Source organism: Falco punctatus (genome assembly GCF_963210335.1).
Source record: "Falco punctatus genome assembly, chromosome: 3".
Taxonomy (NCBI): Eukaryota; Metazoa; Chordata; class Aves; order Falconiformes; family Falconidae; genus Falco; species Falco punctatus.
Window position 1 is genome coordinate 120,265,550 of NC_137582.1, and position 23,684 is coordinate 120,289,233.

General features: G+C 50.3%; 1 long non-coding RNA gene across 5 annotated transcripts in view; it reads right to left on the reverse strand.

Annotated features, from left to right (window-relative positions):
• LOC308060463 overlaps positions 1-23,684 on the reverse strand; it is a 61,400-nt gene that overhangs the window by 25,663 nt on the left and 12,053 nt on the right. For all 5 annotated transcript variants that reach the window (XR_013926744.1, XR_013926745.1, XR_013926746.1 and 2 more), the window contains exon 2: positions 1-23,624. This exon is cut by the window's left edge. This is a non-coding gene — a long non-coding RNA (uncharacterized lncRNA). The remainder of the gene's footprint in view (positions 23,625-23,684) is intronic.

The window sequence follows — 23,684 nt, forward strand, 5'->3', positions numbered from 1 at the left end:
TCCTCCACTGTTTTCTTTCCTTTGTTTAGGACATTGTTACAGTGAACAATCCACCTGCTGTCCTGATTGTCACTTTCTGTGATTACATATGCCTTGATAACTTCGCATATATTTGCATAATGCTCCCTTCTGTGGCAGTTGTTGCAGAATTCCCAGTTTGCAGGGCACATTTCAGGGACATTCAGCTCCACGCTTAATACAGTCCAGCTCTGGCTTGATTTTTTTGCCGAACTTTGCCAGTTTTGCTTGCCTTGGTCTGTGACCTCCTCTGAAGAGCACCCTTACCTGTCGCTGCACTCGGTGCAGTCCCTGTCAGAGGGGTCAGCATCTCGTTCTTGGTGTATCTGCCTTTGCCTTGTTATTTAATGGCTCCTGCATTTCCACAAGGATCTGCAGCTGGAGGTGATGTTCAGACTCAGTCTTCTTTGACTTCTGGAGGACATCATCACCCCAAAGTTGCACATTTCATCTCCAATCTATTTTATTTTCCTCTCATCTCTATTTTTGCTGTCAGATTTTAAGCTCAGCTCCTCTCACCTTCTTGTTCCAGCTGGGGTTTAGTCCTTCTGTCCACGGTATCAGCAGAGCGGGGATCACTGAAGGACTTACGCTATTCATCAGCAACAGCTCCTGGGATTTCCACCTGCCCAGGGTCACTGCTCTCCTCCTCTGATGCTACATGGAAGACCAAGCATGCAAAATCCATCCGTGTTTGAAGCACGTGTGACCTTACAAAGCCACGCAGCTGCCACGAGAGGGAGGCGATTAATGAAGCTGCTGCTGCGCATCATCCCTGCAGCCATCGCCCCAACACAATCCCATGTGTCAGCGTCGAGGTGACACCTGTGTCCTGATGCCACCTGGGACTGCGCCACGGGTCCGCCGCAGCATCAGGGGCTGGCGCAGAGCCTCAGGGAGGGGGGAAGGGGGGCTCGTCCCATTCAGAAGTCATCAAAACCTCAGGGTGCCACCGCCCTGGTGCTGGCGGAGAGGACGAGCAAGGGGATGGGTGCTGGGGCAGGGTGGGCAGTGCTGCGAGTGCCGGGGGCTGCAGGCTCTGTCTTGTATCTCCCAGCTCAGCTGCTGCAAGGCTGGGATGTCCAGGACTGGAAGTGTCCTGGTCACCGCAGGGAGCTAACCACAGCCGTTCCCAGCAGGTGCTGAAAGGTGCTGTGTGCTGCTGTGCCAGGCTGCAAAAATTAAAGGGAGGAAGGTCACCTTCGCCCAGCCAGCCCTCCGACCTGCTGCTTTCCTGGGCTCGCTCTTTTTGTTTTCATGTTTCGTCTCTACTAACTCTGAAATCTTTCCTAGAATCAGAAAGCCATGCAGGCCAGTGTCACTGACTGCAGGGTGGGATTTTGAGAAGAATTAATGAGAATTCAGTTAAGTGTGTTGCACTCGGGTCCACTGATGAAGCAGCCTGTTTCCAGGCTCCAGATCCGAGGTGGCCTGGCCCTCATGGGGGGATGGGCAGGGTTACTGCTCAGCTGCACTCCCAGCGTGTGGATGGCTGGGCTGGTGGTGAGTCAGTGCATCATACGTTATGTGCATTGTACAGTTACATTTTAAGGCAAAATGAAATAAACTGATTTATATGCAGCAGGTGAGAGGACGCCTAGGGAGCAGTAACTTTATCGTCAATCCTGGTGCAAGCTGGCTTGCCTGGCTCATGAGTCTGACACCTCTGATTCAGGAGATCAAGAACCTACTAAAAAATGGTGTCTGTAAACAAGAGCAAGGAAGGTGTCAGGACAAGCCACCTTACAAAACACATCACTCCAAAAAATAAAAAACCCTCTGCTCACAGCATGGAGGAGACAGCTGCAGTTATCCACTTTAATACATAAGAAAAAACCCACAAATCTCTTGCACAAGCTTTAGTGCAAGAGGTCAAAACACCTTCAGGGCAATAGGTGGAAGGAAGCAGTGGCTGGAAGCTGCAGATGGGACCATAAACCGCATCTATGAAGGATGACTTGCAGCATCAGTGTCTGCTGAAACCACAATGAGCTGCCTAGTCATTTTACTAGGGATGACCCTGTGTTAAGTTCTTTCCAGGTGAAAAGAAACACAGTTAAGACCTCTAACTGCATCAAAATATTCAAGCGAAGCCAGTGACTGAGATGTAAATGAGCACAAGTGTTCAGAAGTTTGGAGAACTTGTGCTACTTAATGAAATACATTGCAACAAAAGAAAAGAAACAAATTTCAAAATGTTAAATCTTGCACCAAGATACTCCATTTCTAAATCTAAATCAAACCATTTTCAAAAGATGGATATAATTCTTATTAAATCAGTGCTTACAAGTCCCATAATTTCCAGGTAAATATCCCAGACAAACCACCATTTCCTCAGATCTTCTTTATTTGCTGAAGATTATACCTCCCTGCAGCCTTCCTCCAAGCCATGAAAGATGGCCGCTTGCCTGCTGCTCACTTCCAACATCAGAAGGGTGTTGGACCTGGCTGGTCCTTGCTCCCCAGCCTCTGCCCACAGGGATGCTCACTGTGCTGAGCCAGGTAATGCTGCTGAGCACCTGGCTGAGGCCTCCTCCAGCTAATCACATTCCCCTGATTAAGGGGAGAGACACAATTACCTTTATTTGCCTTGTCAGCCCTTGGATGTGATGTGTGGCTGATAGTAAAGGGCAGCCGCTTTGCCTCAGGGCTGCCCTGGGTAATAATTTACATAGTGCAGCTAAATCTGAAAATCCCACTAACATCCTCTTCTAATGAAGCTCCAGGTACCTTTCTCAAAGCCCCGGGCAAGGCTGTATCTAGGCAACAAAGACGGATGTCCCTCAGCGAGGAAGCATTTAGATGAACACCTCCAAAGGCAAAGGATGCTGCTAATTAACCCTTGGGGCAGCGCTGAGCTCTCTGCTCCGTAACAAGGTCTTCGCATCCCTCGCAGCCCGCTGAAAGGCTCTTCGGGCTCTGCCTCATCCCTGCACTCCAGGCTCCCCTCCAGCCCTGGAGCAGGGCTGGCAAGCAGTGCTCTTTGAATGATTATCTGCCAACCTGCAGAAGGAGTTCACCTGAGCCCTGGTTGCTCCTCTTTGTACTTGCAGTTCCTGAATAGTTCCAAAGTCTGCAGAAATTTCGTGTCACATTGTTAGTGCAAGCGCCCTGTCAGGAGCAGGGTACAGGCATGCCTGCTGCAGGCAGGGCTGTCCCTTCAGCAGGGAGCGGGAGCAGCCTCTGACCCCCGGCAGCCGGCTGGAGGTGATGGGGAAGGTGTTTCATGTGGCAGGTGGATCTCAGGAGCTCCTGCAGCCTCAGAACCGGCATCTCTCTGAGATGATCCTCTGGAGAGCGAAGGGTGGCTGCAGGTGGCACAGCATGGCTCCTAGCAGTATTCCTGCAGGGACAGAGGTCAGAGAAGAAATTTTGGCCTGAGGTCCATCCTCATGCCAGAGTCACCTAGGAGCATCCTCTGCAAGGGAAAGAAGGAGAGACGGAAGGAAGGAGGGACTCTGCAGGAACCTTCAAAGGCATCGGAAAACGTTTTCTTCAGACTTCATACATGAAATCAGCATCAGCATTCCAAAGCAGGTGAAATAAAGCCCACATTTTGGGAGGTTGAGGCATGGGCCTGGGCTGAGAGCAGGATGAAGACAACACAGACTAGGAGCAAGAGATGCTGAGAACAATCACGTGCTGTGTGGTCCATCATGGGTGCAATTTCCTGCCACAGTATCAGGAACATGGTATACAAGTCCTCCAGAATATTCCTCACCAGTTTTATTCACTGCAGAACGAGAGGTGCAGCAGGCAGGGAGGTGGTTGCCACCCCAGCTGGGAATCTGCCTGGCAGCCTTTTGCCATCTCTTCCCCTTAACTCTTGAAATGGTGTGAGGAGCAACGAGGCAAAACACGTCATGAGAAGGGAACAGGACTCGGGGTCCAGCCTGCCACCAACTCCCCTCTGGGCAGACAAATACATTTCCTCGGCCGTCTGGAAGCTGATCCAGAGATGCTGGCTGCACCTGAGGTTGAGCCCGTTCCTCAAGGAACCAAGGTTCGAGGCTGACTCAAAGATTTCATTGATCAAAACGCTGCCAGCAACAAGCACCTTCTGCCTTGCTGTACAGGGTCTATTGCACCAGGCACATGTAAATCACAGGCACGACATACCTTGCTAGATCAGATGGAGATGACAACGCCAAAGCAATGACAGTGGTCTAGAAAGACCTGCAGCAAGATGGCACAACAACCCCTCTGGCTTCCCCCCCTCCTGTAGGGGAGCAGGTCAGGCAGGAGCCCTGTCCCTGCCCCTCCACACCACGGCAAGGACAGACCCCCTGCACACCCACCCAGCGCCTGAGCACTGGGCAGGCCGTTTGGACACAACCACCCTGGGGCCCACGAGCCTGTGAGGCAGCGAAACAGGATTTGCTGAAAGATAAAGTCTTCTCCTGCCGGCGTTGAGCTCTGCTCAGCACCTGCGCCTTTGGCAGGGATCTGGAGCGCCCAGGCATCCAGGAGGGTGATGCTTTGGGCACGGAGAAAATGTGCCTTCAGGCTGAACCGCTCCTACTGCAGATGTGTAGTATTTACCAAGTTGTTTATATAACAAAAATCCTCAAAATGGACAATATTTTGTGTCTGTATTTCTAAAATCAATGCTTCAATACCCCAGTTTGAAATGGCAACATATGAAATCCTTTTGCTGGCAAATTCAATATTTTCTTTAATATACAGATTTAATTTCCTATATACTTGAAACAAATAAAACATTGTTTCTCAATGTCTCACTAATCCAAGCAAAAAAAAATAAAATAAATCGGGTTCTTGCCCAGCACTTTGAGAACACAGAACAGCAACTGATTTACTGACCCTGACCTTGGCAGGGCTATAAACTCCCCATCTGGTTAAGTCAGGCTATGGCTTGGGGCAGACCCACGTTGAATTTGGTGGTTCATCAATCTCTGGCAGCAAAAAACCCTATCATTTTAATTCTAAAGAACTCCTATAGATAGACCTGATGCTCCCATAAATGCATATAAAATTCAGACAAAATAGAAATGTTTCATTTTGATAATTTATAAAAGGCCTTTTTTCTCTTTGGAGACAAATTTATAACTATTATTTACAAAACAAACAGAGAGGTAATTCTCTCCTCAGTCCCCTCAGCTCAGTCAAAATGTGGGAGATGTCAGCTTGAACAACTTTCCTGCTTGCTTTAGCACAGGGGTCTGGAGCCAGGACAGCTGTCTCTGGAGGACGTGGTGCCCAAGGAGGGCGGGGTGCGCTGGGCAGCCGTGCCCCCCACTCCCCCACTGGGCACTCACCTAGCAGAGGGGGCACCAGAAGCCTAGATCATTTTTAATTGCTTTTTGTGCAAGTGGGAGGAACAGAGGATGGAGGAGGGCAGAGCACCCTCCTGAGAGCCCTGGGGTCCCCGGTCTGAAGCAGGGGGTGTACAGCAGCGCAGGCAGATCCCCCCCATCCCAGCTGTGCTGCCACCGTGCTGCAGTGGCACCTCTTGCCCTGTTGAACGCAAGCCTTCACGTGGAAATTTCCTTTGCTTTTGTTGTAAATGGGTTACTCAAAGCCTCTGCTGGGGTATTATTTTGGAGCGAGTGCTTCAGGTCCAGCTCCCACCATCCAGCCGGGATCACAGCACGCGGCAGAGCTTTTGCCAGGCTGGCCGTGCCCCGTGCCGGGTCCTCCGCTCCTCAGCTGCTGAACACTCACTGAACGGACCACTTGGTCCATCGCTTGCATTGAGGAGGTATCGTCACCGTATAAGGCACAGACCCAAGTGCACACAGTGGGGGATCCTCCTGCAGCCCCCAGGGCAGACGATTTGTCCTAGGGCGACAGCCCAGGGCTGCTCAGGGATGCTCAGCCATCCCAGCCCGGGGCTGCTCAGGGATGCTCAGCCATCCCAGCATGGCCCCTTCCTCAGTGTTACCCGGTCCTGGCTCCTGGCCGTGAGGCTGGAAGAGCTCAGACCCCAGCTGGATTTGTGGGAATATTGTGATTTTAGATTAGGCAGTGAAAGGTGTGAGAGGAACAAGGACGTGTACGGAAAGCCTCCAAGGTTTCCATCTGTGTTGGTCATCTCCAAGTGAAAGCCAATCCCAAATCTTTGTGGATTGTTTCTTCTTCGAATATTAGAGAAGGAGGAAGCCAGGAATTACATTTGCAGTCTTGCCAGGTCTCTAGAGTTAGATCTCAGTTACAGACACATATTTTGACCTAAGATGTTAAAAGTTCTTCCCTGAAATCAGATCATGCTCAGGTGAGGCACAGATGGAGGAAGAGATGTTGTCGAGGGTGGTGATGATGCGATTAGGCAGTGCAAGTCTGATCATAGAAGCCAAAGGGGCGAATGAATCTTGAACACCTTGTAAGCCAGCATCTCTGCATTTTTACCTGCTTGGCTTTGCAGCCTTGCTGTTCTCATTGCAAAGTTAATTTTTTAATTCGGTCTCTGAAATATAGACACAAGGCACGTAGGTCCCAAGGAAAGATTCAGCGTGTGAAGGTGAAAATTTGTAAAGGTGTCCACAAAGAACCTGCCGCGGGAGATGTTCCAGTAACTGTGCCCCCACATTTCTCTTGGCAAGTGCTCCTTGGAAATCCTACCATTGAAGCTACTTGTGACTTGCAAGGTGACTTATTAAGGGCATCAGCAAAGTCCTTACACAGCCTTGGGGGAAAGCACGAGCAGAAATTCACTTCCTCACACCTGGAAATCCCTCCAGTGTTCAGCAAACCTGCAGTTCAGCAGGACTGGATTTTATGTTGTTTTTGGGAGGGGCAGCCTGGGGGCACCTCTACACGATGGAAGCTTGTAGCTCTCTCTTTAATTGGAGGTGAATTTAATTTCAGTAATGAGCCTGGCACATTCCAGTTCCTGATTAGATTTGCACAGTGATTAACCCAGCAGATATTCACTTGGCAAACTGCCCAGTCCATTCCAGTTGCAGTGGACTGAAACCACTTCTGCTGCTACTCTCACACTGGGAAGCAAGGTCACCTGAAGGTCATTGTGGCAAGGGAGAAGTAGCAGTGCTCAAACTTTTGCTGATTTTCTAAAATTCTGCTCGAGAAGGGCCTGCCCAGCTCTCCTGTTGGGTCCCACCTAGACTGAGAAGGTCCTGTGGTCCACAGTGTGCAACTTCTGGTGCTCCAGGAGACAGCAGCAGCTCCTTGGAGGAGTTTCCCAAAGAGATGGTTGGGTTTCCCCAAGCCTCCGGGAGCTGAACACCTCTCAGAAAGTGCTGCAAAGCTCTTCCATCTCCACGTCTGTAAGATGTACAAGAAGCTTCCTGTTGCCTTCCTGGCTCAGGTAACTGTGCCCGTGCCTAGAAGAGATGGAGCTGTGGGTACCTCCAGGTAGGATCCTACTTCTGCGCGGAGCTGAGCTGCTGGCTGCAGAGGAGAGCTGCCCGGGCAAATAGGGTGAGCTGCGCCAGCAAGTTTTGCATGCAAAGAATCCCATCCCCAGGGCTGTCGGGAAAGTGTCCTTCACCCGCACGAAACCATAAGCTACTCTAAGATGTAAAATTCACCTGTTAGTTGATCTGAGCTACCCAGTGGTTCCCCAGAGGTCCAGCTCAGTCCCACTTCACCTGGGGAGGTGGGGCTATGTCATAGTGCAAACTGAGAAGCACACAAAACGTCAAAGGACTTTTTCTACAGTAATTCCACTTACCAGTTACTGGATGTCTCCATTACAATTATTACTGGGTCAGAGAGTGAAAATGACCATAAACACACTCTCAAATCCATTGCAAAAATCCATAGTTGGCTTGGGAGAGACACAGGATGATGACTGCTCACTCTAGCCTCCCTCAATGGCTTATCATTTTCTTATGCTCACAAAAGACATTTTTTTCTCCCTTCAGGGACTGTCCAAGAGGGAAATAAGACAGGATCAAGAGATTAGCATGTGTGGTTCACGTTTGTAATTTGGCACTGATGGGATATTATAATATGGCCCAGATGCCTGGGAAGATGTTTAATGTAAGCCAGAGTGATTGACATCTCTCCATACAGGATCTGAAAACTGTCAGATCTCAGGTTATTGAGTGTCCCACTTACTGACAAATATATACGCCAGCTAAGTAGGGCACAGATCTCCAGATCACCCTGCCTGAGCTCAGATCATTCTCCTGGAGCTGCTTTTGCAGGAGCTGTCAGATGCTGATGGCATCAGCAGAGAACACTGGCGATTCCCAAAACCAGTAATGGCCCCAAACCCCCACCTTCCCGTTGTGCAGGCGAGGTGTACTTTGGAAACAGGCACCACAGCAAGCAAACTGTAGGAACTCCCATTAATCCATGACCTTGGGCTGCAGGAACGGCACGAGGACTTTGCCTCTTAGGAGGATTATTTGGTGCACCAGCCAAGCTCCTTGGGAAGGGGCAGCGGGGGCGACAGCAGGCGCAGGTCACGCCAGGCTGCCTCCATCTCCCCTGGCCATCAGGCATGGCGTGCTAGCTGAGGTTTCTTTCATTTGAGGTTGCCATTGCAGTCGATCGCCTGTGATTTCTACCAGGGTGAGCTGCTCCGGGTGACTCAGGAGAGCGGCCGTGTGTGGAGGTGGCACAGCCGGGGGATGGGGGGGCTGTAGTATCCACTGACCCATGAATGCCAGGGCCAGGGGGTGCTGGGAAGGAACAGAGAGACCACAGCCATACTGGGAGCTTCTCTGGTATGCCAAGGCTGCGGTGCTTTAGGAATATTTCTGCACCAGCAAAATATTCTGCACCTTGGCATAGAAACATCGATGTTAGCATTAACTTGCTTTTCCCAGAGTGTCCTATTTTGCCCTAGAAATAGCCCTGCATTATGAAGTCCAAACTCTGTGAATTAGATGGCCACAGGGATGCTTTTACCTGCACCAGCAAAGCTTTTCCTGGCCCATCTGAGCACCTGTATAGCAGGAGCAGTGAACTCAAACAGCTCCTGTGGGAAACCTCTGTTCCCTTTGTATCCAATGAGATATCTGGGAAAGAGATGTCAAAACAGATTTGAGAGCCACGTCGTGAGACTGAGCTCAGACATGATAAATTTGCCAGTGGTTAGTTGCTTTAACAGATATTTCTGGGTTGAATTTGCCTTGCTGCAGCTCCCATTCATTGGATCCTGTTACGTATTTTACCACTAGATTAACGAATCAGCAGAAATCAATTTGCCATTTATCCACCTACATTTGTTATGAGATGTATATTTCTCATTTCTTTATTAAAGTTATTTGGTTGAGCAGTTGTAACACCACTGTAAGACAGCTTTCCTGGGCCTTGGATCACTCTAGAAAACCTTAATTGGACACTTTCCATTTGAAGCCAGTGCCTGGTAAGACTTCCACTGAGATCTTCAGAGTCAAAAATAGCTGATATTCCCCTTCTTGGGAAGCTACCGTTGTGGTGGTCTCTCCCATTTGTGCTCTTCCCCAACTGCTGCCAGAAAACTGTGGTCCCACAGGACCCAGCTCCGATCTCTCCTTCAGCCACCGAAGCAAAAGCCCCTTCCCCAGTCCTCATCCAAACCACTTTGCTTGGTGCAGGGCAGTGCCGGGACACCTGTGCGCTACATTAGTCCTCAGTTCATCCTCAGGTCGGGCTCTCCTGTTCCTTCTTCACACCTTCCAGCTGCAGGACCCATGCTGGATCTTCTCTGCATGCTGGAGATCCTCGTGTCATCGCTAATTGCTCCTTGTGATTGTTGGAGTAAGGCGCCGTGGCTGTGCCGATACTGAGCAGCTCCGGTGGGAATGCGGCTCCTGGGGGAGAAGCCGGGGGGAGTCAATGCCGGTCTCGTGCAGGCTTAAGGGGTCAAACCTACGGCACTAATATGTGGTAGTTCTGGCTTTACTTTGGGTTCTTGAAAGACCGCAGAGGACTGTGGAGCCCAGCTCCCACGGATACCTGGTCACTGTTTGCCTTTGATCTGCTTTGGAAAGCCAACCTGCACGAGTTAAAAACCCATGGTGGTAGAAGGCAAAGATCCTTTCATGCTTCTCCTTATTGCCTTGAAGGAAGAAGAAAACGAGTGTGAAAATGACCTCTTTCATCTGGAAGAGGCTGGAATCAGCACAGCAGAGCCCCGATGATGCCCTGACACTGCACACAAGACCTCCAGCGCGTGGGTGGGAGCGCGCAGTGCTGTGGCCACCCTGGAGCCAGTGCCGTGCCATGGAGACCAGGTTGTGCTCCTGAAGTGGGAGAAGCACGTCAAGAAGCATTGTAGTCAAGGCATGCTCTTAAGTGGAAGACAAGACTTAAGCAGCATTTTTGCAGCAAGTCCCCGGGGTTCATAAGAAACACAATAGCGTGTCCTTTGGATTCAGTTTGGTGGGCTCAGGCAGCATTAACTGGGAACGGCATCTTGGGGATAAAGAACAGGTGTCAGTCCAGACTCAGGGTCTCACGCCAAGCAAGGATTATTTTATTATAATTAATTTTATTATTTCTTATTATTGTTAATTACTGGCTGAAGCTCAGTGGTTTAGGGAACCTATAGTAATGCCTCCATCAGTGTGCCAGACGATCCTGCGTACTTGGAAAGACCTTGTCAGATCTCATCAGGTTCTGCAGATGGCTGGATACATAGCAACCAGAGGTGAGCAGAAATATTACAGAGAAATCCTGCAGAAAAATCCCCGTGAAACATTTTGTTTGCATTCGTGGCCTCTTTTATTCATGAATATTTGGTAGAAAAACACTTCCTTCCAAATAAACCCTTGTGAAAAACAAACATGTCCTAATTACTCGTGCAAATATTCTCATCTGCATATTTATGCAAATATATTTGCCCACTCCATTCACCACCACGCTCTGGGCTCGGGCGCCCAGCCAGCTGCCTACCCAGCGAAGCCGGCACCTGTCCCAGACACGCGCAGCCGGCGTCCCCAGAACGTTGCGGGAGATGGTGCAAGGGCCCAGGCAGACACCCGCTGCCTGTCCCTCAGCCCTAAGTGGGTCACCAGGCTGTAGAAGTTCAAGAATATTTGAAGAACAAAAGTTCCTCGCAAAACTAGCAGATTCTTGGCTTTTGTGCCAAAAACGTGCTCTGCTCCATGCTCCATCAGCCATGGGGCGGCTGGGCGCCTCCGGTGATAAAGGGAGAAGGCAGGTGGAAAAATGTCAGAGGTTAGCAGAGTTCAGAAAGATTCGGGGCAGTTCAGACCTTTTCCGAGCGTGAGTAAAGGTGCAGTAGTGAGGGCCCCGCACCCAGCCCCCACCCTGCCATCAGCCCCTGCTCTCGCCCAGGGCCTGACCGCCATCCTGCCATTTCGCCAGATGTGGTGGGCCAGGGCTCTGGATCAAATAGTGGCCCTGCCTCCCAGGTGAGGCAGAAGTTGAGCTCTAATTTTAATGTGCTAAAGATTTCTTTTTCTGCACACCAAGTGACCTAACATATATTAAAAAGTGGCACATGACCTGTCTGTGTGAACATAACCACTTTGTATGAACAGAAACCAAAAAGACATTAAGAAGAAATCCAAACAGAAGGCACTAGCCTGGTTTCCTGTGCCTGTCTTCAGTTATGCTCAAGTCATCTTTGAAAACCTATTTAGATTTCTTTCATTTTTCATTTTGAGATTATGGGTGTGTTTGTCTAAACACCTGTGGTAGCTGGTTAACAGGATCAGGCCAGCATTAGACTAGTCCAGACACAAGAAGATAATCTTTTGCAGCCAAGCAGTAGCAATAACATTAATGCATAAATGCATAAATCCTCCTGTTCAACTCCATTTATCACCCAGACACGCCACCCCCCAAGCCCTGCAGTTGCACGGTCAGTCTGGGCTTTCTCTCTGCTGAAAACACAGCGTCACCACAGCGCTAGCCGCAGAAAGCTTAGGGTCTCATGTAAGGAAATTGTTAAAGCTACTTAATTCCTGTATCACCGAGGAAATGCAGGAGTTAGACACGTCATTCTCTTTGTCCCACTGGCTTCAACAGAGAGCAAGACTTTGCCATGTGCAGTTATGTTCATGGTGGTTAATGATGAGCATTTGCTAACAATAATCAATAAAATGGTGCAAGCGTGGACTGGTCCCTCAGCTGCCACTGCAATGTCCTGGGTGCTGCACAGGCAGTGCAAGTAGCTGCCTCTGCCCTGGCTGGAGGTGGTTTTGGTCATGGAATGATTCAGCATTCCTGATTCAAAACTGTCCGTGGTGCCACAGGGACACACGATCCCTGGGAGACAGGATCAGCCAGAGCCCAGATCCTCCCAGGGGATGGAGGCTGCTGTCCAAGGACACCATGAGCAACAGCATCAGAAGGTTGCAGGGCGTGGGTCCCAGATGAAGCCACCATCCGCTGTCAACTGCACCCATTTACAGCGCTACATTAAATGTCCTGGGAGACTGGGCGCCCAACAAGATGGATTTGTGGCCAAATCTCATGCTTGAGAGAATCATGGGTTGAATGTAAAACCGACCATAAAAGGTTGACAGAGGCCTTTGAAAGTTATCTAGTCCAACCTTCTGCTCCAAGCAGGGCTGGCGTCAAAGCTGGAGCAGGTTGCTCAAGGTCTTGTCTAGTCAAGCTTTGAAAACCTCCAAGGATGGACACTCCACCACCGCTTGGCTCAGCCAGCCTTGCGGAGAAGAATTATTCTCCCCTTACGCCTACATGGGGTTTCCCCCGCTGCGGTCTGGGCCTGTTGCCTGCTGTTCTTTCATTTTGGTGGCTCCCACACTTTTCATCAGTATCTTTCTTACACTGGAGGAGCCTGACATGGTCACAATACTCCAGATATGGTCTCACAAGTGCTGGAGAGGAGAATAATCTTCCCTTGCCTCGCTGGCTACACTTTTGTTCATACAGCCCAGTCTCTGGTTGGCTTCAACACAGCCCAGGCACACGGCTTCCCATGTTCAGCTTGTTGGCCACAATCCCCAGACCCTCCTCTGCAGAGCTGCTCCCCAGTCACTCAGCCCCCAGCCTGGACCCATGCAAGACGTCACTCAGCTCCAGGAGTTCATATTTCTTACTGAACTTCATGTGGCCAATCCCACCAGCTTGCCCATGTCCCCCTGGGTATCAGCCCAAGGGTATCAGCTGCTCCTTCGCGGCGTGGTGCCACCCAGGCAATGGTGATGTGGAGCAGAACTCGCCTCCTCCTGCAGCCAGGGAAGATGTTCTGCACAAGCTCCTCTCAGGTGCTGAGTTACCATCTCTAACTCTTTTGTCCTACAGTCTGTTGGCTGGTGGTTCAATTGGTGTTTTGCATGAATAATAGGCATTTTGCAAATTTTGAAGTACTTGCTATAACTTCTGGGTGAATTGCACTGGACAACAGAAGGAAATGGACAATTAACTGTTGCAGTAATTTAAAGTGTTAATGAATGTTTGTTTGATCTGTAACCTGTGCTGGAGGAGTACTGCGGGGTGCTCTTTCAGATACTAACTTTCATGAAATATACAAGAATTTCATGTCTTGGACCTCAATTTCTTTACATAATGTGATCGATGTTAGCCTGCTACTGTATGAAGACAAAGGGGCAGAGGTAGAACGCTACTGCGTGATATCACCTCCTTGGGTCATTTGGGTTATAATTTTTAAAGTATGAACATGAACTTGGCAAAAATAAGAGAAATCCACAATTTGTGTCGCTGAGCCTGTGTTTTCTTTCTCAAAGTTTCAGCTCAACATTTCACCCAGCTCAGGACCCAGGAGGTGTTGACTTCGCAGCCCTGGCTGCACGTGCAGCATCACACAAAGAACTGCCTCCAAGCTCCTGGGGGTCGGCGAGGTGCCATCTCAGCCTGCAGTCTGCTCAGCCTTGAAGTTGCTAATTTTGGCTTTAAAAGGAGGAAACGGGTTGGAGTGCTTTGATTTTTCTCCTCTAGACTGCAAATCACATTATGCACTAAGTCGCTTTTACAATACATCAGACTGGGGGTTATTTTCCAAATCCTATGATGAGAACAGCTTTAAAAAGCAAGCAAATGACGTCCCCAAAGATTGGCTGAGGATAAAGCATGCACAAGAATTCATTCACCACCCCCCAATGATAACACAGTGGTGATCAGAGCTCCCAATGAGGCAGCCGTGGGCAAACAGTGACTCTTTAATGACGAGCATAAATTTAATTTGATTGCTGGGAATAATTGAGTGTTACGGCCCTCCGCTCATTGCAGTGGATTTGAGCAAACATAATTGAAAAGGACATGTGTTTTTTCCTTAGCACTCCCCCTGCAGTTGCTGATTAACCTCCCAGCTGTGGCATTTGAGCCCGGTGCTGGCTCTTGGGGAGGACAGACACTGACCCAGCGCCGATGGAGCTCAGCCTCAGGGGCAGCCCATCAGGATGCGGGGGCAGAGCCCACGACGGGCGCGAAGGGGCACAGCAACTGCCGTGTGCTTTGGAGGGAGAAAAGGCCGTCAGTTCATGTCGAGCCTCACCCACCTGGCAGAGAAGGTGTGGATTTTTCCTGTCAGCTCGATGCATTATTTCGTGTGGAAGATTTTTATCAGAGGTGTCACTGACTGCTCCAGCCCCATGTCCTCCCGTGATGGGTTCTCGCTGACAGAGCACACGGTGTTTCTGAGTGCTGCTGCCGACCAGCAATGACTGCCCCCCCCATGGATCAATGTCGCCATGCAACCCAGGCATCCCGATGGATATGTGCAGCCTGTAGCAGGTTCTACAGAAAACTTACAGCCTGCTAGATGAAAGCCACGGGGACAAGAGATGGGTTTACCCATCAAGGATGGCAGGCTTGAACCCCACCAGTTTCTGCGCTGCTTTTCCCCAGTACTCTAAGATCCTTTGCCCTATCTAGACACTTCCTCCTCCTCCTCCTCCTCCTCCTGATGTTCACATCCCAAAGCTGTTTCTGTTCATCTGATGGATGGAATTCAGGCCTTCTACAGCAGGACAGTGCATGTTGCAATCTGTACAAACTTTGGGAGGAGCATTTCCAAAGCTACATGGGGGCCTGGTGCTTGCCTTGCACCTTCAAAGGTGACTCAGGTGCCTTGGAACGAAAAGCTGGGGAGCAGCCACGGCTAGCTGCAAAGGGCTGTGGCAAAGGCAGTGTCTTCAAATTGCACCTGTAGAAAGGAGGAGGAGGAATGTCAGCGAAGGTTGGAGAAATCCCACCAGGGAGACTGGGGATAAGTGAGGGAGGACCAGGATCCTCTGAAAGAGCTGGAAGTGTTTAATGAGTCACTGAGCATGATGAGCTATTGAGCACAACCTCCTCTTGGGGAACAGAGTTCTGCCACTTCTTTCATCGCATCTGGGCCCATGAGAGAGGGTTTTGTCTGTTAAAGCATCCTTTGATACCTACAAAGACCATCAAGGGATGGGATCAGTTTTGTCAGCAGCATATTGCTGATTCAACAGAAGTTTTTGCAGGTGTCGTGCAGCAGAGAAACTCTGCCAGTCACAGAAGTGCTGTGGAAATAAAGTTGAGTGTTTTCTTGGATAAACCCTGGTGCCAAGCAGAGGCAGAAAGGAGCAACTACAGGCCAGGCGTACCTTGATGTCTCTGTGACCCTGCAAAGGATGGCTGGACAAGCAACTCCCCTTGCCAGGGCAGCCCCGGCGTTTGCTCCGTGCCTGAAACAGCCAGTGCTTGCAAATAAGTCTTAGCTCTTTAGAGGTGATATTTTCTCTTTCGGGTCAGGAATGTGTCAAAAGTAAAATATTTGCTAAAAAAAATCAAAGTACCTTTCAGTATCCCTTGGAAAGAAGTGACAGTCACAAGGAGGGCAAGCGCTACTGCTTCTCCCTACAAGGTATTGCGGCAAGGAAAAAAACCCCTAATGCAGCACATGGGTTTCCCTCAACTATATATTGCCACTGGACTAAAATACAATTAAATTATGACAGGCTTTGATGTATTCCTTTAAATGCACCTTATTGTGAGTTTTGTCACATTTCACAACACCTTTATTTTTCAGCTAATTCATAGACCTCCACAGTACAGATGGGTTCATGGCTGCTGTGTATCTCAACCATGTGTGTTCTGGAACCATCACTGAGCAGGTCTGCATTCCTGACAAGGGAGTGTCATTGCCACTGCTCACAGAGATAAGAATGGACATGAGAAGCTTCCTGTGTGAAAAGAAATGGGAAGACCAGGAGTTTGAAGTGGAACATGCACAAGAAAAACTACATTGCTCCCTGAAAACCAAACTCCACATTCCTCACCTCTGTTATCCTTTAAAAAAGCACAACAATGATGGGGCAAGCATCAGTGAATACAAAGCAATGCCAAAATAATGAGAAACCAATTTAAGAGCCTTTCAACATCAAAGTCTAGGAAAAGCTATCTTCTGTGGACATTCCCACGTGTTAAAATTTGAAAAATTAAATCTGTAAAATTAAATGCAAATCTGTAAAAATTTAAATCTGTAAAACTAAATTCTGGAAGTCTGAAAAGCTTGGTAAGTTAAGAAGACCAGGTGAAAAAATGACATTGCAAAACATTCAAAATAAATTGTAACTTTGTGTTTTGTAGTGTCTATGCATTGTGCGTTCTAAAGCTAACGTTTGCTCCCATTTTCCAGGAATTACTAGACAGAGCTTCACCAGTTGCAAATAATGTTGTAGTTCACATCCTAAATTTTTCAGCAGACCTTATGCCCTTCCATCACTGTCTTGCAAGTAAGCATTTTCCATTCTGCACACAGGTCTGGGACAAATGACAAAAAGGCAGGGACAGGCTCCAGTTTGGGAGCGCCTTACTCCCGAAGGTACTTATTCGTGCCTTGAAACAGGATGGTAGGAAGAGAAAAGGAAGGTCAAGTGGATATTTGAAAAGAAAAACCTACAAGGGAAGACAAGAAAAATAGATGTGCTTAAACGAAGTTGTGTGCACCTAGGAATTGGAGGGTGTTGTCAGCATCCTGTAGTCACTGCGCCGTGAGTCAGCACATCCAGCGCCCCTTCGAGGGAGCAGAAAATCCACTTTGTCGTGTCCCTGTAGGCAGCTGAGCACCCCCAGCCACTCGCTTACCCTGCAGTGCGATGGGGCAGAGCATCAAAAGGGTAAAGATGTGAAAACTCATGGGTTTCGATGCAGACAGCTTAACAGGTAAAGCTAAAGCTGCACGTGCAAGGCAAAGCCGGGCGTTCATTCACCGCTCCCCACCAGCAGGCAGGTGCTCGGTTGTTACCAACACTGTTTTGGTCACAAATCCAACACACAGCACCATGTGAACTCTTATTAAAGAAATTTAACAGAGCATCTCCATGTGGACCTTTTCTCTCACAGAGTGTGCAAATGTCCCCCTGAAGGTATCTGCCACTCAGACTTGATAGTGCGCTCGGTCAGGTACCTACTCACGAGCCTCCTGCCCTCGCTCTGGCGCGTGGATGAGCTTTAGAAGCATTTAGAAGCATCACATCTCGCAGAGTCCTGGGGGGTTTATCGTCAACTTGTCAACACACAATTCCATCACGCTATGGATGTGCCCTTTGCAAACAGGCTGGGGAGGAAGAGCTGACTCATCTCCCATTCACGTGCATCCAAATACCAAAATATCTGTCAAAGAACTCCAGAGCTGCCTGTTAGGTGAATGTTTTGGTAGGAGAAAAGCTAAGGTGTAGGTGGCATTTGTCCCACCTAACTAGTGATCACGTAGTTTAGTGTTTGGGTCCTTTCCAGAGCCTGTAAGGAGAGAGACAGGTGCTGTCCCTGCTGCGGGATGGACTGGCGATGATCGCTGGTGGTGCAATCCCACCCTGAACCACTACCTTAGAGTGGAGAGCACAAAACCCCTTTGGGCAGCTCTCGTACTGCCCTTCCTCTGCCAGGGCAACTGTAAGACCCACAAAGGAACAGAACAGCGCGGACTTCAAAACTGAGTCATTACGAGCTGGTAGGAAAGAAGATGAAGTCCATACCACGCCAAAAATACCCGTGTTGCAGCAGCACCTCCTCCTCAAACATCACGAGAAAGTGAGACATTTTTACACCTTCCACTTAAGTGCGTTTTGCACCCACTGAGCCCTCCAGAAGTTGTTTCTACCTGGCTGTTCTTCAGGGGGATGGGTCAGGCTGCAGGGATGTCTCAGAGCTGGGGCTTGTGCTTCCTGGATCAGCTCTGCTCAGCACCAGCACCAGCACCGCTGGCCGTGGGTCTCTGTGCACCTCCCCAGCTGCTCTGTACGTGCCAGCAGATAGAGCAACCTTTGCTTTTCACACAACGTGTGATATGGAGAAAGGTCTAAGAAAGGTAGAGGCTGGCAGGGGGCCCATTAACCACGTAATTAAAATAGAAGCAACAGGGAAGAGAGATCACAATGGCAAGCTTTGAAAGACAAAGATACTGAGTAATAGGAGAGAGAAAGGGCACTTTCTTCAAACGCTACCAAAAGGTGGGTCCCTCCCAAAAGCAGACAGACACCCCCATGTCTGAGGAGTCTGCGCATCAACATGCGCCATCAGATGCATTCAGAGGGGACCTGCAGGGGAGGATGGATTAATCCAAGAGCTTGTGCACTCAAAACACAACATGAGTATTAAACCCAGGGAGCACCAGGAAAACGTGAGCCCTCAGCTGAGCCCTTTGGGTCTCTTCACGCACTTCATGCCTTGCTTATAACCCGGATCCTGATCTGAAAGCAGGGAGAAGGGGAGTGTCAGCTGAGACCATGCAAGTTGTCTGAATGTGCAGGATGGCCAGACCCCAAGGGCATCTTCGTCAACGGCAGTATGGTCTTGCACTTGGGTGAGGTGGCACCTTATCGCTTCCCTCGCTCCCAAACAGGCTTCACAAGGAAAATGTCCCTCCTGAGAGTCACCCTACTGTCCCTCTCCCTGATTTACCCATCAGCTAAAGTTAGAGGGACTGGCTTTTCTCCCCTTTGTCTTGCTTTAGTTTAGTGAAACTAACATTAATTTCGCTTACACCAGCTCAATCAAAATAAAATCCCAGCAGCCTTAATGGGCTGTCTTCAGACTTACAGCAAGGCAAAGGGTTCAGGATCTGGCTCTTTCATTAATTATTGTTTTTCCCTTCTCTATTTTCAATTGTCTCTCACTGATTAAGGAAGAAGAGGAAAATCTTGTCATTTCAGCCAGACAAATTTAACCCAAACTTCAGACCCCTCCAGCTTCCTCATTTTCAACCAGTGCTGGAGGAGAGGAGCCCTGTGTGGACCTCTGCCCGTGCTCCGAGCGCTCTGCCTGTTTGAGCACAGGTCGGCTGCAGGCTGAAAGTCCATTACCTGCACTTGCGAGGGATGCAGCCTCGGAGCAAACCCCTTGCCTTTCCATCACAGCCCGGCGGTGGGAGCAGCAACGCACTGGCCGTGGCTCCACAGCTCTCCTACAGAGCCGGCAGAGTCCACCCTGTCCAGGGCAATGGGACCTCTCACGAGGCCTGTCCGTGGGCAGGTGTGCAGACCTGCCTGCACGGACCAGTGCAAGAGGAGCCCGGAGCTGAGTGGGGATGGTTAACTGGCAACGATCAGCCTTGGAGATTCGTGTTATTTCTGCACAGCACACCAGTGCCCTGGATGCAGCTGAGGCACACCAGGTCCCATGACCACCCAAGCTACTGTGGTGATGTGGGGATCCCACGGTAGCTGGCCCTGCGGGCAGGCAGCACAGCCTGCTCTGCAGACCCACCATGGGAGACCAGCTCACCTCTTGCACACCCATGTGCCACGCTTGGCACCGACCTGGTCAGGGAAAGAGTCTGGTGTGAGCTCAAACATCAGCATTGCTTAACCAGGCTCCTTGCTCACCTGATTTGCTCCATCCCCCACGATGCTCTGACAGCATCTCTCCCTCCTCTCCCTGCTCCCCTCACCCCGCTCGGAGGAGCGCGTTCCTGCAGATTGCTTTGTAGTAATTAGCACATCGGTGGGGCTGGGAGTGCAGAACAGGGAAGTGGAACAGGAGGAGAAGCTAACGAGGTCAGAAGACAGCATGTGGCATCCCCTCAAGGAGAGGGAAGAGGATTCAAAACCTGCTGCAATCAAAGAAGCACCTGCCCGGGATGAATCCCCGGGGCCAGGAGAGCGAAAGGAGAGGGAGAGGATTTCTTACTGTAACATACGGTGCCAAGTCTTTCTCTCCCATTTGTTTCAGAGACTAATTAGGTCAATGTTGCCCTTGTAGATTCAGCCTGGAAACCTGAGGTCTGCCTTCGCTCCAGATCGCAGGGTCCTGGCAGACAGGGAGAGGGAGTGGGCTGCACTGCAGGGCTGGGACAGCCGGCTCACGGCTTTGTGCAGGGAGCTCAGTGCTCTCTGCCCTTTGATACTTTCTTGATGTAAAGGGCTTTTCACCCCCAACCTCACGGCAGAACACCACCCCCCCTTCCTCAGCCCTGCGCTGGCAAATGGACTGGAAGGCAAAACAGATACGGTGTTAAAACCCCACGCTGCAGCCACTTCCAGGTGTAACTAACGCTGCATGTAACTGGGACTGCTTTCCCCACCTCACCGCCACCAGTGTCCAGAGCTTACAGGGCTGTGTGAAGCCACAGTCTTTCACTTACAAGCTTTTCACTGATCTGTATTTCTTTCATAGCACAAATATTCTGGGAAAGTTCTTAGGGATCAGCTCCAAAAGCCTGAACTTTCGGGGCATTTTGCTTCTGTGTTTGCTCTCATTTGTAAACCACTGAGCTACAGAGTAAAGTAGCGTGACAAGAAATGCAGCAAAACCAGGCCAGAAAGTGGTCAGCATGGAAGAGAGAGCAAAAAGATCCTCCACCACCCATCACCAGCAGTCCCAGCACTTCTGCAGAAAGAAAAAGATAAAATCAAGATATGACTAACATATCCTGAACAGTAATATACAAACATAAACCCCAGATCCTTGGGTACCAAGGTATGAAGCAGCTTGCTGCAGGAAGAAGAGAGGAAATTCTTTCTTACAGGGATTATTACATGGGTGACCACCGTGAAGTCCTTTTTGGCTCCTCCGGATCACAGTGCAGAGCTGGTCAGGCACTGCACACAGGTTTGATAAAATCCGTTGGTTCCTACATCGATAATAGCATCATATTAAACGATTAGGATGGCAGCAGCTCCCAGATCTGTTTTGGTGAGGGACAGGTTCATGACAGACAGGCAGCTCCAAGCAGTCCCATTTAGGAAGTTATATGACCCAGAAGGTGACAACCCCTTGGGCAAGTGCGGCACAATCCTGCTTTCATGGGGGGAAAAGGAAGCGAATGCTGATACCACCCAGATAAATCACTGTGGAGACTGAATCCCAGTCGTCTGCCTCCTCTCTGTGCCCCTCTCGCACACACACGTGCTTGCGTGCACCCCCCACATCCTTTCCTCTCATTTCAGCAGACGCTGGTAAAGTGGGTCACCTTGCGGCACCAGAAAGGTCCTCCTGTGTGACAGCTATTCCTGCAGAGACACGTCAGCCCTTCAGCATCTCCCATGCTATGTTTGGGCAGTGCTGTCATTACCTCCTGCTTTATCAGGTCAGCCCCTGTGGCACCTAACCTGGGGAATAATGGGGGTTAATTCCTGCAAGAGGCTCACTCCTTTACGGGTTTGCTGGGTACCATCACAGCATCCTCATGCAAATGACATCCTGGGAAGCTGGCAGCATCCCTTTGACTTTTCCAGATCAAAGGTGCTTGCTTTGGGAGTCAGAAGCTGGTTTTCTTCCCAGCCAGCTTGGTTGTGTCGGCCACTGGTAAGAAACACAGTACAGGTGCTGCTGTCAAAGCTTGTGGGGGGCAAGGCAGGAGCCCTTTGGACCCAGCCATGTCGGCTCACCCCACAGTCAGGCTGACTGCTGTTTGGGCAGGAGCACATGTCCTCTTGTCATCTCTGTCACCCTGAAGTGATGGCAGGTGGCATCATAGTGCAATGCCATCTCCGCCACCCCTCTCCTCCAGGACAATTTCACGCATGGTTCTGCTTTTCACTTTCTGCCACACTGCACATTGCCCCGGGGCTAATGGCAACAGCATCTTACCCCTTCCACAAAAAGGGAGAGGCGAGAGAGGAAAGGCAGGACTTACCCTTCACCAGAGAGCCCTCTCTTCACTGGGGTTTTCATCTTTACTCCCTCTCTCTCTGGACTTTTGAATCCTGAATTTCCTCCTCTCTGGGCTGGCAGCGGGGAGCGGTGATGGGAAGGCAGGTTTCTCGCTCGCCGCCCTGCTGCCCTGCTCCTGCCCACAGAGAGCCTGCAGGACAGCCCACAGGTCTCAGCCTCTGGGGGAGGAGAGTGCCAGAGCTTTGCTGCCCTGTCCTGCCCCAAGTCTGGTTCCCTCCTGGTCAGGCAGGGTGCCCCTGGGAAAGGCTGGCTCCCTGGGGCCTCGCGCTGATGCCCTCTCCCCTCTTTGCTCCAGGCAGGACCCACAGGTCTCTCTTCCAGCAATACCCAGTGAGTCACCCTGCAGGGAGCATCCCTCTTCCCTTCTACCTCCCTATTGCAAGAAATCCTTTGCCACCTTCTCTCCACCCTTCCCTCCTCTTGGCTCCTGCCCTGGTGTGGCGGGAGAGGGAGCAGGGATGATACAGAAGCCTAAAGAGCTGGTTGCCGATCCCTCCAGCACTGGCCTGTCTGGCCTTGATGTTTCCAGCAAGGAGCCCTGCAGCACCCCACCAGCCCCACTGGCCTGTGCTGGTCGTGAATCCCCAGGTACCAACCAACACAGATGAGCTGGTTGACTCCAGCTCCCCGTGAGCTGGAGAGGGCCATGGCTCCGGTTGCCGTCAGCTTCCATCTCTGGCTATGAGCTGTAATCACCACAGCTTGGTGAGCATTTTTGTTTTGAAAAAAGCTGGACTTAATTTGATGGCAAAGTGTCTTCAAAAATTGAGGAAGAATCGTGCCACTGCTTTTGGCAGCTGGATTATTAAAAATAAATCCTGGTCTAAAATATAGATGCTGTTGCTCTAGTCTGTACTGCAAAAAATTATTTTTATTGTGCCATGGAGATTTCAGTATTCCTAAATCTCCTTGGAAACTTGCATGCTAGCGGCATGGAGAACACAGATCCTAATTACACTGTTACACAGCTCTTGCTGTGGACAGTTTGGGGCCAAGCCTCCTCATTTTGGTCCGTGAGTACTTCTCCCCAGGAGTCCCACAGGAAGAAATACAGGCATGCGTGCCTGCCTCCAAGCGGAGCAGCTGCTGACTGAGTGAGGCAACATTGCTAACGGAGCCAGAGCCCCTCATCCTGCTGATTAGTAAGTGCAAATAACCGTTTTAAACTTTGATTTCATAACAGTCTTGCTCACGTTATGCTGGAATGGACAACACAAATTTTGCTGGTGTCTCACCTTTCCAGCTCCTTTAGCAAGAAGCCTTGCACCCCCCCAGCCCCAGGCTGCACCCTCCATCCTGCCCATCACCAGGAGAGCGGATGGGTCAGTCGGGTCACCCCGTCCCCACAGCTGTCACGCTTTCTGCACAGCGTGGTGGCTCCATGCCAGATCAACCCAGCAGCTAGCTGCGCCGTAGCTGAGGAGGGCATGGACGGAAGCAGTAGATGGAGAACCAGGAGCGTTACCTGAGGTCAGGCCCCCTCTGAGCTGCTTGTGTGGGGTTTGCATGGCTACAGCTGCTGCCCGCTGCGGGGGCAGCGGAGCTGGGGCTTCTAGGGAGGGCTCATATCTCCAGGTAAACAGATACACACCGCGGGGGGAAACCAGATCAGCTGTTGGAATGAAGCTGTCGCATACCTCCACAGCCCACTGCAAGACACAATGAGCCGGAGAGAAGGGAGGCTCGCCCCCCCCCCCCGTCCCTGTCCC